At 41.5% G+C, this 15,326-nt stretch overlaps 1 protein-coding gene across 1 annotated transcript in view; it reads left to right on the forward strand.

The window, feature by feature from the left end:
• The first annotated feature begins 3,051 nt into the window (after positions 1-3,051).
• The window catches only part of LOC122548904 (protein FAM135B-like), a 372,254-nt gene continuing 359,979 nt past the window's right edge, over positions 3,052-15,326 (forward strand). Inside the window, exon 1 of the mRNA XM_043687860.1 lies at positions 3,052-3,716. The gene's annotated coding sequence lies outside the window, so the exon portion shown is untranslated. The remainder of the gene's footprint in view (positions 3,717-15,326) is intronic.

The following is a 15,326-nucleotide window of genomic DNA, read 5'->3' on the forward strand; positions in this document are numbered from 1 at the left end:
TTTAAGGAAAGGCTGCGGGACTTGAGGCTGTTTTCATTGGAAAGAAGAAGGTTAAGAGGTGACTTGAAAGAGGCATAAAACCTAATTAGAGAATTGGATAGGGTGGACAGGGAGAGCCTTTTTCCTCAGATGGCGATGGCTAATACGAGGAGACATAGCTTTAAATTGAAGGGTGATAGACATAGGTCAGAGGTAGGTTTTTTTACTCAAAGAGTCATAAGGGCGTGGAACAGTAGTGGGCTCGCCAACATTAAGGGCATTAAATGGTCATTGGATAAACATATAAATGATAATGGAATAGTGTAGGTTAGATGAGTTATAGATTGGTTTCACAGGTCAGTGCATCATCAAGAGCCAAAGAGCTTGCACTGCATTGTAATGTCCTATGCTCTATGTGTGGTGTGGCAATATCACTGTGCTGAATGGGATACACTGCAAGCTTGTTTAGTGACTCAAGGTTGAGCAACTATGAGCTACTACAGGCTATCAATTGCAGAACTATGCTCCATAGCAATCTGCTAATCTACCATTACCAACAAGCCAGAGGATCAATCTGGTTCAATAGAGAGTGCAGGTGGGCAGGCCAGGATCAGGACCAGGTATACATAAACATGAGGCGTCAACCTGGTGAGGCAACAAAACAGTCTAGAGTTGAACAAGGCTAAGCGATTCCACAACCAATAGATCAGATCTAAGCTTCACAATCCTGCCACATCCAGTCGTGATTAGGGGTGGACAATTAAGCAAATCACTGGAACAGGTGGCTCAATAAATACCTTCATCCTGAAAACGAGGGGTGCTCAGCACATCAGTGCAAAGGCTGTTGCATTCACAACAGTCTCTGGCTAGAAGGTCTGAGCGGATGATCCACCTCAGCCTTCTCCCCAGGTCCCCAGCGTGACAGGTTCAACCAATTTGATTCTCTCCACATGATATCAAGAAATGGATGGAGGGCCTGGACACAGCAAAGCCTATAGGCTCTGACAACATTCCAGCAAGGGTAGTGCATATGTAGTCCCTCATTCCTGTACCAGCTGAGGTCACCATGCCTTTGCAACTCACCTCTTGCCTGAGGCATGGTGACCTTCACAACCAGTTATGTCTCTCTCCCTGGGACTATGATAAGTACCCAACAATGTATAAAATTGCTTGAGTATGTCATGTACACAAAAACTGAACAAATACAACCAGGCCAATTACTGCCCTTTCCATCTAATTGTGATAGTTTCATAGAGTAATACAACATGGAACCGACCCTTTGGTCCTACTTGTTCATGCCAACCAAGTTTCCCAAACTAATCTCGTCCCATTTTCCTGCATTTTGCCGATATCTCTTTAAATGGTTCCTATCATGTATCTGTCCAAATGCCTTTTAAATGTTCGAACTGCAGAGGAGATGATGTCTTCAAAGTACACTAATAAGCAGCACTTACATAGCAATAACCTTCTCCATAGTGCTCAGCTCAAGTTCCACCAGGAGCCACTCAGCTCCTAACAGCATTACAGCTCACATCGTGACTACCAAAGCCTGTCCACCACCTATAAGGCACATGTCAGCAGTGTAATGGATTATTCCACATGGATACTGCTCCAGTAACACTCAAGAAGCTTGATACACGCAGGACAAAGTACTCAGCTTTGATTGGTACCACATCCACAAATATCCATTCTCTTTGCCACCTTTGTTCAGCAGCAGCAATGCTTACCATCTACACAACTGCAGAAATTCTTCAAGACTCGTTAGAGAGCACTTTACAAACCTACAAAGAATGACAAGGACAGCAGATACATGGGAACACCATCACCTTCAAGATCCCCTCCAACCAACTCACTATCCTGACTCGGAAATATATTGCCATTCCTTCAGTGTCACTGGGTCAACGTCATGATACTCCCTCCCTAACAGTTGGTTTGCCTCCACAAAAGGAACTGCAGCGGTTCAAGAAGACAACTCATCGCTACCTTCTTAAAGCCAACTAGCGATGGGCAAACAATGTTGGCTTAGCCAGTGACACTCACGGTGAATCACAGAATTAAAAAAAAACTCCTCCCAGAATTGAATTTAATGACCCTTCAGTACACAGTAATCCAGCTATGGTCTTTCAATTTTAACAAGCCTTTTAAAATTTTTTTTCACTTGAATCCTGTTAAAGTCAAAATATAGTTTGCTCTCTGAATAGCTTGCTGTATCAGCATATTGCCTTTCTCAATTACTTGTGCTTTACAAGAACACCCACATTTCTTTACTCTTTTAAATTATAGTTAAAGTCATCAGAGGGCCACTCTCTCATTAGAAAGATTTGACTGGTGGTGAGAGGAGAGGTTACCAAGGCAGGATCATCATAGTGACCTCAGCTGGTGCAGGAATTGAACCCACACTGTTGGCATACTGTTACCTCATAGACCAGTTGCCTAGTCAACTGAGTTAACTGGCACATACTGATCAGTCTCAGACCTGTTACATGATATTCTGCACTATACTCCATCCAGGCGTATGATGGAGTTCTCCCCACTTCTCTATAGAATATAGAACATTACAGCGCAGTACAGGCCCTTCGGCCCTCGATGTTGCGCCAACCTGTCATACCAATCTGAAGCCCATCTAACCTACACTATTCCATGTGCATCCATATGCTTGTCCAATGACAACTTAAAGTTGGCGAATCTACTACCATTGCAGGCAAAGCATTCCATACCCTTACGACTCTCTGAGTAAAGAAATTACCTCTGACATCTGTCCTATATGAATGCAGTTTCAAGAACACTCGAGAAACTCCACATTGTCCAGGTCAAAGCAGCTGCTTGATTGGTACCACATCCACCAACTCCCACTGCCTCTCCCACCAATGCTTAGAAGCAGCAGTATGTATCATCTGTAAGACACACTGCAGATATTCACCAAAATTCCAAGAAGGACAAGGACAGGATATGGGAACACCACCATTTGCAAATCCCCCTCCAAGCCATACACCATGATGTAGAAATATATCACGGTTCCTTCAATGGTACTGGGTCATAATTCTGGATCTCCACCCCTAATGGCATTGTGGTGTACCTACAGCACATGGACTGCAGAGGATCAAGAAGGAAGCTCACTATCATCCGCTCAAGGGGCAACTGTGGTCTGGGCGTTAAATGCCAGATCGAGAGCGGCTCACATTCCTTGAATGAATAAAAAACACACAAACTCTTTCTCTTTGTGTGAACGGGCCAAAGATGCAGGCTAGCCACAACTGGTCGGTGCACTTGCTAACTGCTGCTTTCTGTGCGTAATTCGGAGGAACGCGAACACACCGTGAGAGATGCTCAGGAAGCAGACCCACCAGGGAATCGGGCAGGCAGAAATCAGGATGAGCTGAGAGAACTCCGGGTGTTGGTGCAGTTGGCCGCACTCTCCTTCACTTTCTCATCATTTTGGATGCCGTGTTTTAGTTGTTGCTGTGACTGACGTGACGTCAGCAGCCCAGAAGAGATTTCCTTCACAACAGAGATCTCCAGTACCCAGCGAGACAGGGCACTAGCAATAGAGAGAGAGAGAGAGAGAGAGTCTGATCCAGAGGAGGGCAACATGTGAAACATTCTCTATTCTGGAAAGAGAAAGATAACCATGGCAACAGGAACATTGACCAACTAAGAGTGAAATAACAGAAAAGGAGAGCCAATCTTTCTTTTGGAAGGGACGACAAAAAGAAAATCGTACAGATCCCTGGAAACAGGTAGGAGGGAGTGATTGTGATGACCTATAGGTACAGTAATGGTTTCGTCCACGTGTTCACAGAGAAAATTATATCAATGTCATTACATAAGTTCGCACAATGCGGAGAAGATGAGGATCAACTTTGCAAAATGCATATGTCATGTCATTTGAAGGATGATTTGGAAGATACTGTAATGGTATAGCAGAAGCAGCATGCATTGTAGTGGACTGGTGAATTCAGTGTAATCTGGGGCTGGCTGTGTTTGCAGTCGGTGGCGTTGTTTTACTGCGGGTTGCAACATGACACAGGGAGCAACTGGAGGCGACAGTGTAGGCGACTTAGTGTGTCAGACAACGAAACGCATAAACAGCAAGGCTGTACGATACTACACAGCCAATTGACTTTTAAGCATTAAACCCGCTTACTCTTTCAGAAATACAAGGGAATCCGAAAGCTCAGTCCTGGTATAAACAAGTAGTTTGAGTAAAGTCATATTTTATTCCCGTCAAACCCAATATCAGTCTTTTATTTAAAGTTATGCATTGAACGTATCTTGGCATTGTGAGTTATTAATGTGTTTTTTTTTTAACCTGGGGGTTGACTGTAAGTTAAAATGTAGAGGGACCAAGTGAGCTTTCGACAGAGGGGGAAAAGAAGATTGAGGTTAGATATCATCACCACCTCGTTGTGTGATTGCTTTAGATTTTTTTTTCTTCTGTATTACCTGGTGCTGTTATTCCGTCTTGGCTTGTCTATTGATATTGAAGCCTGATTTATATATAAAAAAGTTCTATTTACATTGAAATGTATCACATCATCAGGATAAATATATATGCTTATGATATCATTCAGACCACGTACCGTGCATCAAATCATGCCTTAAATATTGCGTAGCCCCTTTCGATCTTACCTGCCTCACTCGTAGTACACTCTGATTGTTAACGAAATACGTTGACCATTAACTTGTCAGTCAGTATGTGACTGTGTTTATACGTGTACATAAATGCAATATCTATTAATTTATATATCAATGTTCGGACATCTAATGTGTGTAATGTGCATTTACATACATTTATGCGCATTTCCATGCATTTATGCCGCTATGTCTGTATGCAAATATGTATGTATGTATTCTTCTGTGGGTACCTGAGTTTGTGAATAAATACATGTGTGCATGGATGCATGCATGTGCACATACATGTTATTGACATTGTTCTATGTGTATACTTGCATGTGTGCCTGTGTGTATGTGAATAAGAATAGGTGTTTATATATGCATGAGCATTAAAATATGATTCTGGTTACATACATCTATATTATATATGCATATAGATATGTGCATATGTGAAATGTATATATGTACATATGTTTTTGTGTACAAATGTGTATGCACATTTATATGCATATGAGTGCATGCATACATTATACACATTTGTGTGCACATATTTGCAGACATGTTGATGTCTGTGCATTTATGTATACACATAAATAAGAATTTCTCTGAGACTATTCAGGCTAAGAAGCCAGACTGCAGCATTGGGATTAGCCTTATTTCTGCAATCATTATTATCTGCAGGGTGGAAAGCAACAAGAATAGCACATAATAGTAACATGAAGCAACTTAATTAGAGTGCTGTTTGCTTTCATTATTTCATTGGGGCATATTTGTATTTAACCAAGACACGAACCCATCTTTTTTCTTGCTATTATCGCTTCATGTTTGGATGTAGCAAGGAATGTGCGAATAAATATCTCTTGGTTTTTTTCAAATGGGTACAGAAAAGAAGTGGTTTCACCTCTCCTCTTCCGAACCCTACCCTCACTCTATGACATTAACGCAAGGCAGCCATTCTGAATCCACACTGAGCTCATCAAATGTAGCATCATAATTCAGTAACTCTATTCCATTTTGGGTGATGGTGTGGTAAAACTTGATAATGTTATTAACATTGATTCATTGGAAGAAAAATGTACTTATACCAATACATTTCCAAAGTTGTGCGATATTGTTATATCTTTCAAAACAAATTACTCCAGCACGGTTACCACGACCTGACAACAGGAGCGAAGCAACCTTTTTGCAAGAGCTTTGCTTGAGATTTTCTCAAGGGCTACATATGTGGTTTTCAGTGCCTCCTTTTTCATTTCTCAGACACTCCCTTTTAACAGGTGAGGCAGTCATGCAAGTAACATTATCTGCAGTATTCATGTTTTGTTTTAGAGATTTCAGTACATACCAAAGCCTTGAATCATTAAATAAACATGTTTTGTTAATTTATTGTAAATAAGTCACTCAGTTTCCAAACCTCAGTCCTTTTCAAAATAAAAAAAACAGAAATTGCAGGAAAAAGTCAATGGGTCTGGCAGCATTTGTGGAGAGAAAACAGAGTTAATGTTTCAGGTCCAGTGATTCTTCTTCAGAATCGATTTTAGGCAAGAAAGGGTTGGTATGTATGCCGAAGTTCGGGTGTGGGGAGAGGGAAGGAGTAAACAACAGGTGAAGATGGAACTAGAGCTACAGAACAACAGTTGGTCAGACAAAAGAATGGGTGCAGTTCAATTTGAAATCATTCATTGCTAATTGGGACTGTCCGTGGCTGACAATGGGATGTTTGTGGTAGCAGATCAACTAGGAGAAAGTGAGGACTGCAGATGCTGGAGACCAGGGTTGAAAAATGTGGTGCTGGAAAAACACAGCAGGCCAGGCAGCATCTGAGGAGCAGGAGAATCGACGTTTCGGGCATAAGCCCTGAAGAAGGGCTGATGCCTGAAACATTGATTCTCCTGCTCCTCGGATGCTGCCTGGCCTGCTGTGTTTTTCCAGCACCACATTTTTCAACTCTGTGGTAGCAGTCCGTATAATGATAATGTCTGATGTGTGGTGGTTTGGGTAAGGACATGGGAGAAGGTACTTAGGCCCTAAAATGATTGAACTCGACAGTGAGTCCAGAAGGTTGCAGGGTCTCTGAAGAGAAAATGATATGCTATTCTTCCAGATCGTACTGATCCTAACTGGAGCACAGCACCAATCCTGAGACAGAGATATTGCCAAGGAACATGGTGCTATGTTGAAATGGCGATTTCAGGGTCATTCTTCCAGACAGAATGTAGGTACTCTGTAAAACACTCTGCTAGTCTATATTTTGTCTTCCCAATTTTGAAGCTTTTCGAGGCTAAGTCAGCCTCCCAGCTGATTGTTTTGAGAATCTCGTCTGACAAGCCTGTGATCAATGATGGATTATCTGAATTCTAATTTTGGACTGTTGTCTTAGTCCATAGTCTTACTCAGACAATCTAATAATTCAAGTTTTTTGGGATTTGAATTTCCAGCTTGTAGTTTTTCTACTTCTTTGGGGGTGGCATGATGGCACAGTGGTTAGCACTGCTACCTCACAGCGCCAGAGACCTGGGTTCAATTCCCGCCTCAGGCAACTGTCTGTGGAGTTTTCATATTCTCCCTGTGTCTGCGTGGGTGTGCTCTGGTTTCCTCCCACTTTCCAAAGAAATATGCATGTTAGGTGAATTGGCTATGCTAAATTGCCTGTAATGTTAGGTGAAGGGGTAAATGTAGGGAAATGAGTCTGGGTGGGTTGCTCTTCAGAGGGTCGGTGTGGACTTGTTGGACTTCTCTATAGAGAAGTGGAGATTGTAATTCAGGAATGTGCAACTCAGCGTATTCCTGTTAATGAGTCTGGGTGGGTTGCTCTTCAGAGGGTCGGTGTGGACTTGTTGGGCTGAAGGGCCTGTTTCCACACTGTAAATAATCTAAATCTTAATTCAAATTACTGCATAACTGATGCAGATCAATCTTCATATTGTCAGGAATAAACTGTGCCCCAAAGTGTATTACTCGTAGTAATTGTTTTTGGAATGGTAGGTCCTTAGTTGTCATACAAACTTTTCCTTACAGTTCCAAGTGCACATAATATGAACTTGTCCCACTCCAGGCACTGTGCTTGGCTGCTCTTCTTTCAGTTTGCCAATGATGGCAACACCCTGTGGGGGTGAGACAAAAAATACATTGTGATGTGAATCTTTGAAAACAAATCTTGAATCCGTTCGGTTCAAATACTATACATTGTGTGATATGCATTAGAAGCATTAAGGTAGGAATGAGTTCTTCAGGAAGTCTCTATTTATAATTTCATATTTTTCATGTCTAGTATCAACTATATAATCAAAGAAAGAAGGCTGTGATTTTAAAGAACACCTTTCATGAACAACAAATGTTTGCAAAGCATTTTTCAGACAGAAAACATTTTAAACATTATCTATGTTAAAGTAATGTGAGAAATGTGACAGCCAATTTGTATGCATCAAACTCCCACAAACGGTACGAAACCAAATGACCACATGAATGAATTTTGAGATATTAATTTAAGGATCAATTTTTTGGAAGAATATCAAAGAGATTTTGCTTCCTCTTTGAAAACAGTCAAGGGATCTTATAATCAGTGCAAGCATGCAGACATCTCAATAACACTTCCAACGGTGTAGTATTGTTCTATATTGCACTGTTGCATCAACCTAGATTTTTTTGTTTATCTCTCTGGAGACCTCAGGACCTTCTAATAGTACTGCCTAGATCACAACCGATGTGGTGGGGAATAGAGTCCAAATCAGAGGCCCCTTTTTGATGTTCTATCCAAAGTATGATACTGTGCAATTATATGCAACGTTCTGCAAACTGCAATTGAGAGCAAGCTCTAAATAATGGGCGTAGAAAATGTGCCCAAAAGTGAGAAACCTGGAAAGTAAGGGGCAAACAAAGCCAGAACCGTGCGATACACTGAGCTTCAGAAAGTGAGAGTATACAAGAAAGCTAAAGAGTTATAGGTTGAGGGAGATAACCCAATCATTGGTATACCTGTGAGGAGAAGGGAGGACAGGTTTGAACTGGATGAACGTGGACTGTTCAGCAGCTGACTGTGAGTGGAGATTGTAATTCAGGAATGTGCAACTCAGCGTATTCCTGTTATCATACTAATCGCAAGTGAGAACTTTAGCTGACTTGCCTCCTCTCTATGCTTGGAGTTTAGTTGTATTGCCCAGTTAACTGTGATGGCTGCAATCAGGAACTCTGTCCCTACTGATGACAGTGCTGTGGCTTTGGACCTTTGCTGTGCAGCATTCTGAACAGTTGCACAGCTTTTAGGGAGCCTAGCTTTTTTTTTCCACAAAGACAAATGGATTATTCAAAAGGAGTGCCAACTTCAAGCTTGGTGCAATGAAGCCAGCAGAAACACTAAATCTGGATGATGTATTTTTTTCATATATTGTTCCAGGTCTCTCAGGTATTTCAGTACTGAACTAAATGGCAACAAGGGAAAAATTATTCATTTATTTGTAACTTTCTACGCCTGACAACCCAAAGACAGTAAACTTCATTAGTCTCGCAAATTGAATGAGACCATTTCTCTTTTGATTGTGTTTTTATTTTATTACCTCTTCAGGAGGCAGGATGTTTGTTGGGGGAAGGTAAGATTCCATTGCAGACTAGACTGTATGGTAGTATTAGAGAGGGTGCAGAAATGATTATGAGGACGAATCTTGGGATGAGGGACTTCTACGGTGCAGGTTGGAGAAGCTGAGTTTGTTCTCTTGGAGAAGAGATGATATAGAGGTGTGAAAATGCTTAGGGATGTGGACAGAACAGATGGAGGAAAAGCTGTTCCCATTGTAGCAGATCGAGAACTGGAGGATTCTGATTTAAGGTGACGGCCAGTGAGATCAATGATGACATGAGGAAAAGACTCAAAAGGGAATTTGATGATTATTTGAAGAGGGAAAAAAAGACTTCTAATGCTCAACGTGGCCCCTGGAATTCTGAAAGAAGTCCTTTAGAAAATGTCAAGAAGAGCTTTTGAATGGTGGAGGGAAGGGGTATTGGGAGTAGGAAAATCATGTTGATGCCAGTCAGGACAGGATTGAGTAGAGTTATGACCTTGTGACTTAGCAACAAATAGATGTTCTGTTCACAAGAAGTTATGTCAAACTCTTTTACTGAGCGAGAATCTTGCTATTTGTGGAGCTGTACCGTGGTACTAAACTCAACTCAGCAGTGAGAATGGTAGAAACGGAGAGGAAATAGAAGTAGGGGTTGGATGGGCAATGTACAGGAGACAGAAGGGTCGAGTACTGTATCACACATTAACTGCATGGATAAAATAGTTAAATAAAACCAAAATCCAATCAGAAACATTTTCTTTTGACTCGCCAGAATATGGGAGAGTGGTAGGAGGAAACCAAACAATTGTCTACACATAGTTAGCCAGAAAGAGTGCACTTCAGTGCATAACGATAAACAAAGATGGTTATCTAAGACCTTTTTCTGCCTTTAACCTTCCAATATAGCTTTAAAGATTACATTTGAGAAGTTTTTTGGGCTAATTAGGGAAAATAGAGTTGGAGTGTCATACAATGATAGATAATTGCTTCTGATGTTACAATATTAGTTTGATGAAAAACGTAGAGAAAATAGCATCCTTGCATGTTCTTCTATTAGAGATTTTCGGATCACGTCGGTGTGGCATTAGAGATATTCGATTCAGCGCACCTTTGTGTCAGGGCAGTGATTCTGATTGATGTGAATTATGAGGTGGGTAGGAACCTCTCAGCTGTTTTGCTCCAGCAGTGTTACACCACTGATACTATGCTATTGTAAGCGACACCACACTGCTGAATTAATATGTCAGCGACAGCACTGTCACGACTGTGCTACAAGCTTGTAACACATTAGAGTATTGAGAAGACTGCCGATTCAAACTCAAGTTGTGTGAATCTGGAGGAACACGTTCATTGGAATATGAAGTAACACCAAAGTATTTATTTTTTGCTCCAGGTGCTAATTTTAGTGAAGCAAAAGCTGAAATGTGGGTGGGGAGCACTATTTTATGCTTGATAGCTATTAGCTCTCTCCATGTTTAATGCCCTTTTTCGCTGTTTTGCTGGTTGGGTGTCACAACAGGCAGTTCCTGCACCTGCCAGCTTTGTTCATGTTCATTCAATCATTTGAGCATTTAATCCTAATTGACACCTCAATACCAGATCAAGGGATGTTGTATTGTCACAGTCGCTGTCTTTTAAATGTAATGGTGCAACTACCAGTTGGGGTGAGAGATACCGTAGCACAACTGCACAGTGAGGAGAAGAGTTCTCTTCATGCCTTGGCAACATTTGTTTTTTGGAAGTATGTCTGGTGTTCTCTAAACTACTGGGGGGTTAGCCCTTTTACTTAGCAAATGCAGATCCCTGAAACCAAATTATGGCCTCCTTATTTGATGATTTTAAGCTGGTTATGCAATCAGTCAGCTTTGTACAGGGGACACTTGTTGGACAATGTGCAGCATTGCTTATAGCTTTGCAAAAGTGCTTTGCAAAAGGGTTTGAACAAAGGCCCAATGTTGAATGCTGCACAGGGATCCTATCCTATCCTAAAATTATTTAGGAAGGAGTCCTCTTGCTGTGGTAGCTCAAGGTAGATAATCAGTCAGCAGCATGAGAAGGAAAGGTGTTGTAGAATAATCACTCCTGGACTCTATAAAAGAAAGAATCTGAATGGTTAAATATCCTCTTCCTTTGGACATTTTGATGTTTTTCCTTCTGTCAGTACCATTAAAATAGATCAATTTTAATCCTTCTTTGCTGTGTGCATACTGGTGACTGTTTGTTATGTAACAACAATGAATCACTTTGAGACAATTAATTGTACACAGAGCACTTTGTGGCATCCTGATAATCATGATATGGTGCTGGAAAAATATAAGTTCTTTTTAGGTATCTCCAGAGTAATCCTGGTTAATGCAGGTTCGGTAACTGTTGGATTCTGGAACCTTTCCTAAGGAGATGAACTGAACTGGGCATTATCAGTGACAGAGCTAGGCAATCTGAAACTCCCTGAAACTGCCTCTAGCTAGAGAAACCACTACAATTAGTTCAGATTGAAATCATTGACTTGAGTTTAAGTTACTTTGCAAGTGATAACAAGAATGGACATGTTCAGGAGACGAGTTCCACTATCTATTATGAAGTGTGGGTTTAAATTTCAATTGTAGCTAATAGCAGGGTCACAGAATAGACGTTGTAAACTATTGTTTTAGTGTTGGCTTCTCCTGTTTTCTGTTCTTTTCTGACATACAATACTGTTTTATTAGCTTGATTAAATTCTGACAGTAGGTACAATGAACTCCAGTCTCTTCTTTCTCAATATTTATTTTTCAAGTAAAACTGGGAGATACAACAAATTAGAAAACTTTTCTCCAACAATGGAATCCTGGTTGTTCAACTTCTGTAGGATTGTAGTATGGTTACTGATAGTTTATCTCCATGTAGTACCTTGGATTGCTGACCCTTTTGTATTGCCTGAGTGTTGTAGATTCGGTCAAGGATACCACGAGCATTGATGCTAACAAGCTGTGACAATTTCACCCTCTAAATCTCATGCATTTGTGATGTCCTTGCTGCTTTGTGGCTTCACTGGGGTCCATTTTCTAGTGATCTATGCTTGGTGGTGACAGTGCTGCCCTGCTGTAGCACTTCCACCCTCCCCCATTGTTCTGAAAGAACCAATCTCTGCTTAGGGGATTCCAGAAATAGCACCACTGTTGGAAAAAAAAGTTGGGAGTGTTTGAGAGAGAAAGAGAGTTGGATCTTACAATAGAGTCACTGTATATATGTGGGTGAGGAATTGGGGCTTAGAGGTAGTGGTTGGTGTTCTGGCAGGTTGAATGCAGATCAAAAGGCCAGAGGCAGAGGGTTTTCATCAGAAAGACAAAGGATGTTTTTTAGTAAAGAGCTGTGTGACCATTGGATGTTTCATGATACATGTGGGCATGCTCTTGAAAGCCGGTGGACAATTTAAAAAGTGGAGCAATTACTCCAAATGCAAGAGCAGCTGTTAAAATGGACACCGGTCTCGATGCATGCACATATGGGGCCGGTGATGTCAGCTGCCCATGCCAAGCTTCGTGCGTGTGTTGATGATATGTGCATTGACATCAGCACTAGCACATGCACAGACGGCAACACCTTTATTTCATTCACATTAATTTTAATTACTTTTAAGAAAAGACTGACAGATCCCCTGTGCTGTCTTGGTGGCTTCCTATGCTCCCTCCTGGTTCCTTGTGTCTGTTGAGTCTGGAGCTCAAGCATGTATTGCAGTACTTTTCAGTGCCTTGTGCCATTCATATCTTCCCTTTTTGTGCTTGTTTTTTCCCCTTGCTAAATATTTCACTCAGGTACCTAACCAATTGCAGAGCCTCACTCCAGGTCGTTCTGCTATAACAAACGTTTCGTTAATGTGAATTCATTGTAACACAAGTGACAAATTGTGGACACTTTCTAAAGCGCAAACTTTTAAAATGTGTATGGACTATAACACGATTACACTGCCAACACTTGAAGCGCTGTTTCTAAGGCGTGATTTTTCTGTAATGCAGGGCTGCACAAGAATGCAACCATCATATTGTAGAACCATCTGTAAATGCTCTTTCCTCTGTTGCTTTTTGACTACATTTTGGGATTAATAATCTTCCTGATGTATTCAGAAATGAATGTCCTGGACATTGCACAAAATAACTGTAAAGTTTCCCGATGCATTTGAAAAACTTTCAATTATCATTGTTATAAAAGCTTCCTCTGCATCAGCATGACATGGCTTCCTCTTATACAATTTGCACCACCTAAAGATGGTGTTTGAGTCATTCACAGCCTTAAGCAACTGACAGAAGAAATAGGCTCTACAACAATCCACAGTTTACACAATGGGGAATACTAGAAGTGCCAAATGGATGATTCATCTGAGCCTCCTCCTGAGGTCTCCAGCAGCACAAATGCCAGTCTTCAACCAACTTTATTCACTCATGGGATTTGAAGAAATAATTTAAAGGTGCTGGAAATCACAAAGGTTGTGGTCCTGACAATATCCTGAAAGTCATACTGAAGTACTTGTGTTCCACAACTATGAATGAATGATTTTATTGTCGGCCACTCACCGCACTTTGTGTGATAAACTTGCCTCGAACATCTCTTTTCAACTACCTCCAGCTCCCGCACCCTGAAATTGTGTCCCCCAGCAATTGACACATCCAATCTGGGAAAAAAGCCTCATCCTTTCCACTCTCTCAATGTCATTCACAATCTTATAGACTTCTGTCAAGTTGCCCCTCAACCTTCTGCGTTGCAGAGAAAGCAAACCCAGATTAAAATCTTTCTTCATAGTGTGTGGCACTGGAAAACCACAGCCAGGTAGGTAGCATTCGAGGAACAAGTGAATTGATATTCTGAGCATAAGCTCTTCATCAGGGAGTTAATGTCGATTCTCCTGCAGCTCGGATGCTGTCTGACCGGCAGTGCTTTTTCAGCGCTCCAGTCTTTGACTCTGATCTCCAGCATCTGCAGTCCTCACTTTCTCCTCATCTTTCTTCATAGCTAAACTCCCCCATACCAGGCAACATTCTGGTAAACCTTTTCAGTACCCTATCCAAATCCTCTACATCCTTCTGGTGGTGTGGTCATCAGCATTGTACATAATATTCCAAGTGTGGCCTACTAAAGTTTGATAAGCTGCAGCATAACTTGTCTATCCTTATATTCAAAGCCCCTTACAATCAAGGGGCTTTTCTACCTGTGCTGCCACCCTCAGTGATCTGTGGGCATGCACACCCAGATTCCTCTGCATATCAATACTCCTAAGGAGAGAGAGAGAGAGGAGAAGATGCTGCTGGCATGGAGTGGATTGGCTTAGGAGTCTGAACACTACATACTGTGCCAGTGCCACCATCTTGAAGACTAGCTGTCCTTAGACAAACTATTCCAGTATAGCTACAACAAGATGTTTACATGGCAATGAGCAATGTTGCTCAGGTATGACCTGTTCACAAAGCAGGACAAATCGAATCCAGACAATTGCGAACTTGTCAGTCTACTTTCTACTATTAGCAAAGTGATGGAAGGGGTCATCGATGTGTTATCAAATGATACATACTCAGCAACAATCTGCTCACTGATGGTAAACTTGGTCCCCCAGGGTCAGCACTTGGTCTAACATAGGCAAAGGCACTGAGGTGCAGAGGTGACTGCCCTGAACATCAAGACTGCATTTAACTGAGTGTGGCATCAAGGAGCTCAAGGGAAAATGAAAACAAATGGGTAATGGTGGTGAGATTGGAGTCATGGCCAGCAATAAGAATATTGGTTGTGTCTATTGGAGATCTAGCAATCACTATTCTGGCACATTTCTGCATGAGTTACTCAGCATAGTGCCCTAGGCTCAGCTGTCTCCTACTATCAGATGATAAGAAGTGGAGATGATTGCTATTGATTGCACAGACTGTTCAGATTTAGACACAGACTGAAGCAGTCGGTATTCATAAGCAGCAAAACTTGGGCAATTTCCGGGCTTGGACTGAAAAATGGCAAGTGACATTTGTGGTACACAAATGTCTGGCAGTGACCATCTCTAATGAGAGAGATCCTAACCACGAGCCCTTGACATTCAGTGGTATTACTGTTACTGACTCTCTTTCTGTCGACATCCTGAGGATTACCATTGATCAGACATTATGCTGGACTAGCCATATAAATATTGTGACCATAAGAGCAGGTTGGAGGCTAGGAATCTTGCAT

Source organism: Chiloscyllium plagiosum, chromosome 4 (genome assembly GCF_004010195.1).
Source record: "Chiloscyllium plagiosum isolate BGI_BamShark_2017 chromosome 4, ASM401019v2, whole genome shotgun sequence".
Lineage (NCBI taxonomy): Eukaryota > Metazoa > Chordata > Chondrichthyes > Orectolobiformes > Hemiscylliidae > Chiloscyllium > Chiloscyllium plagiosum.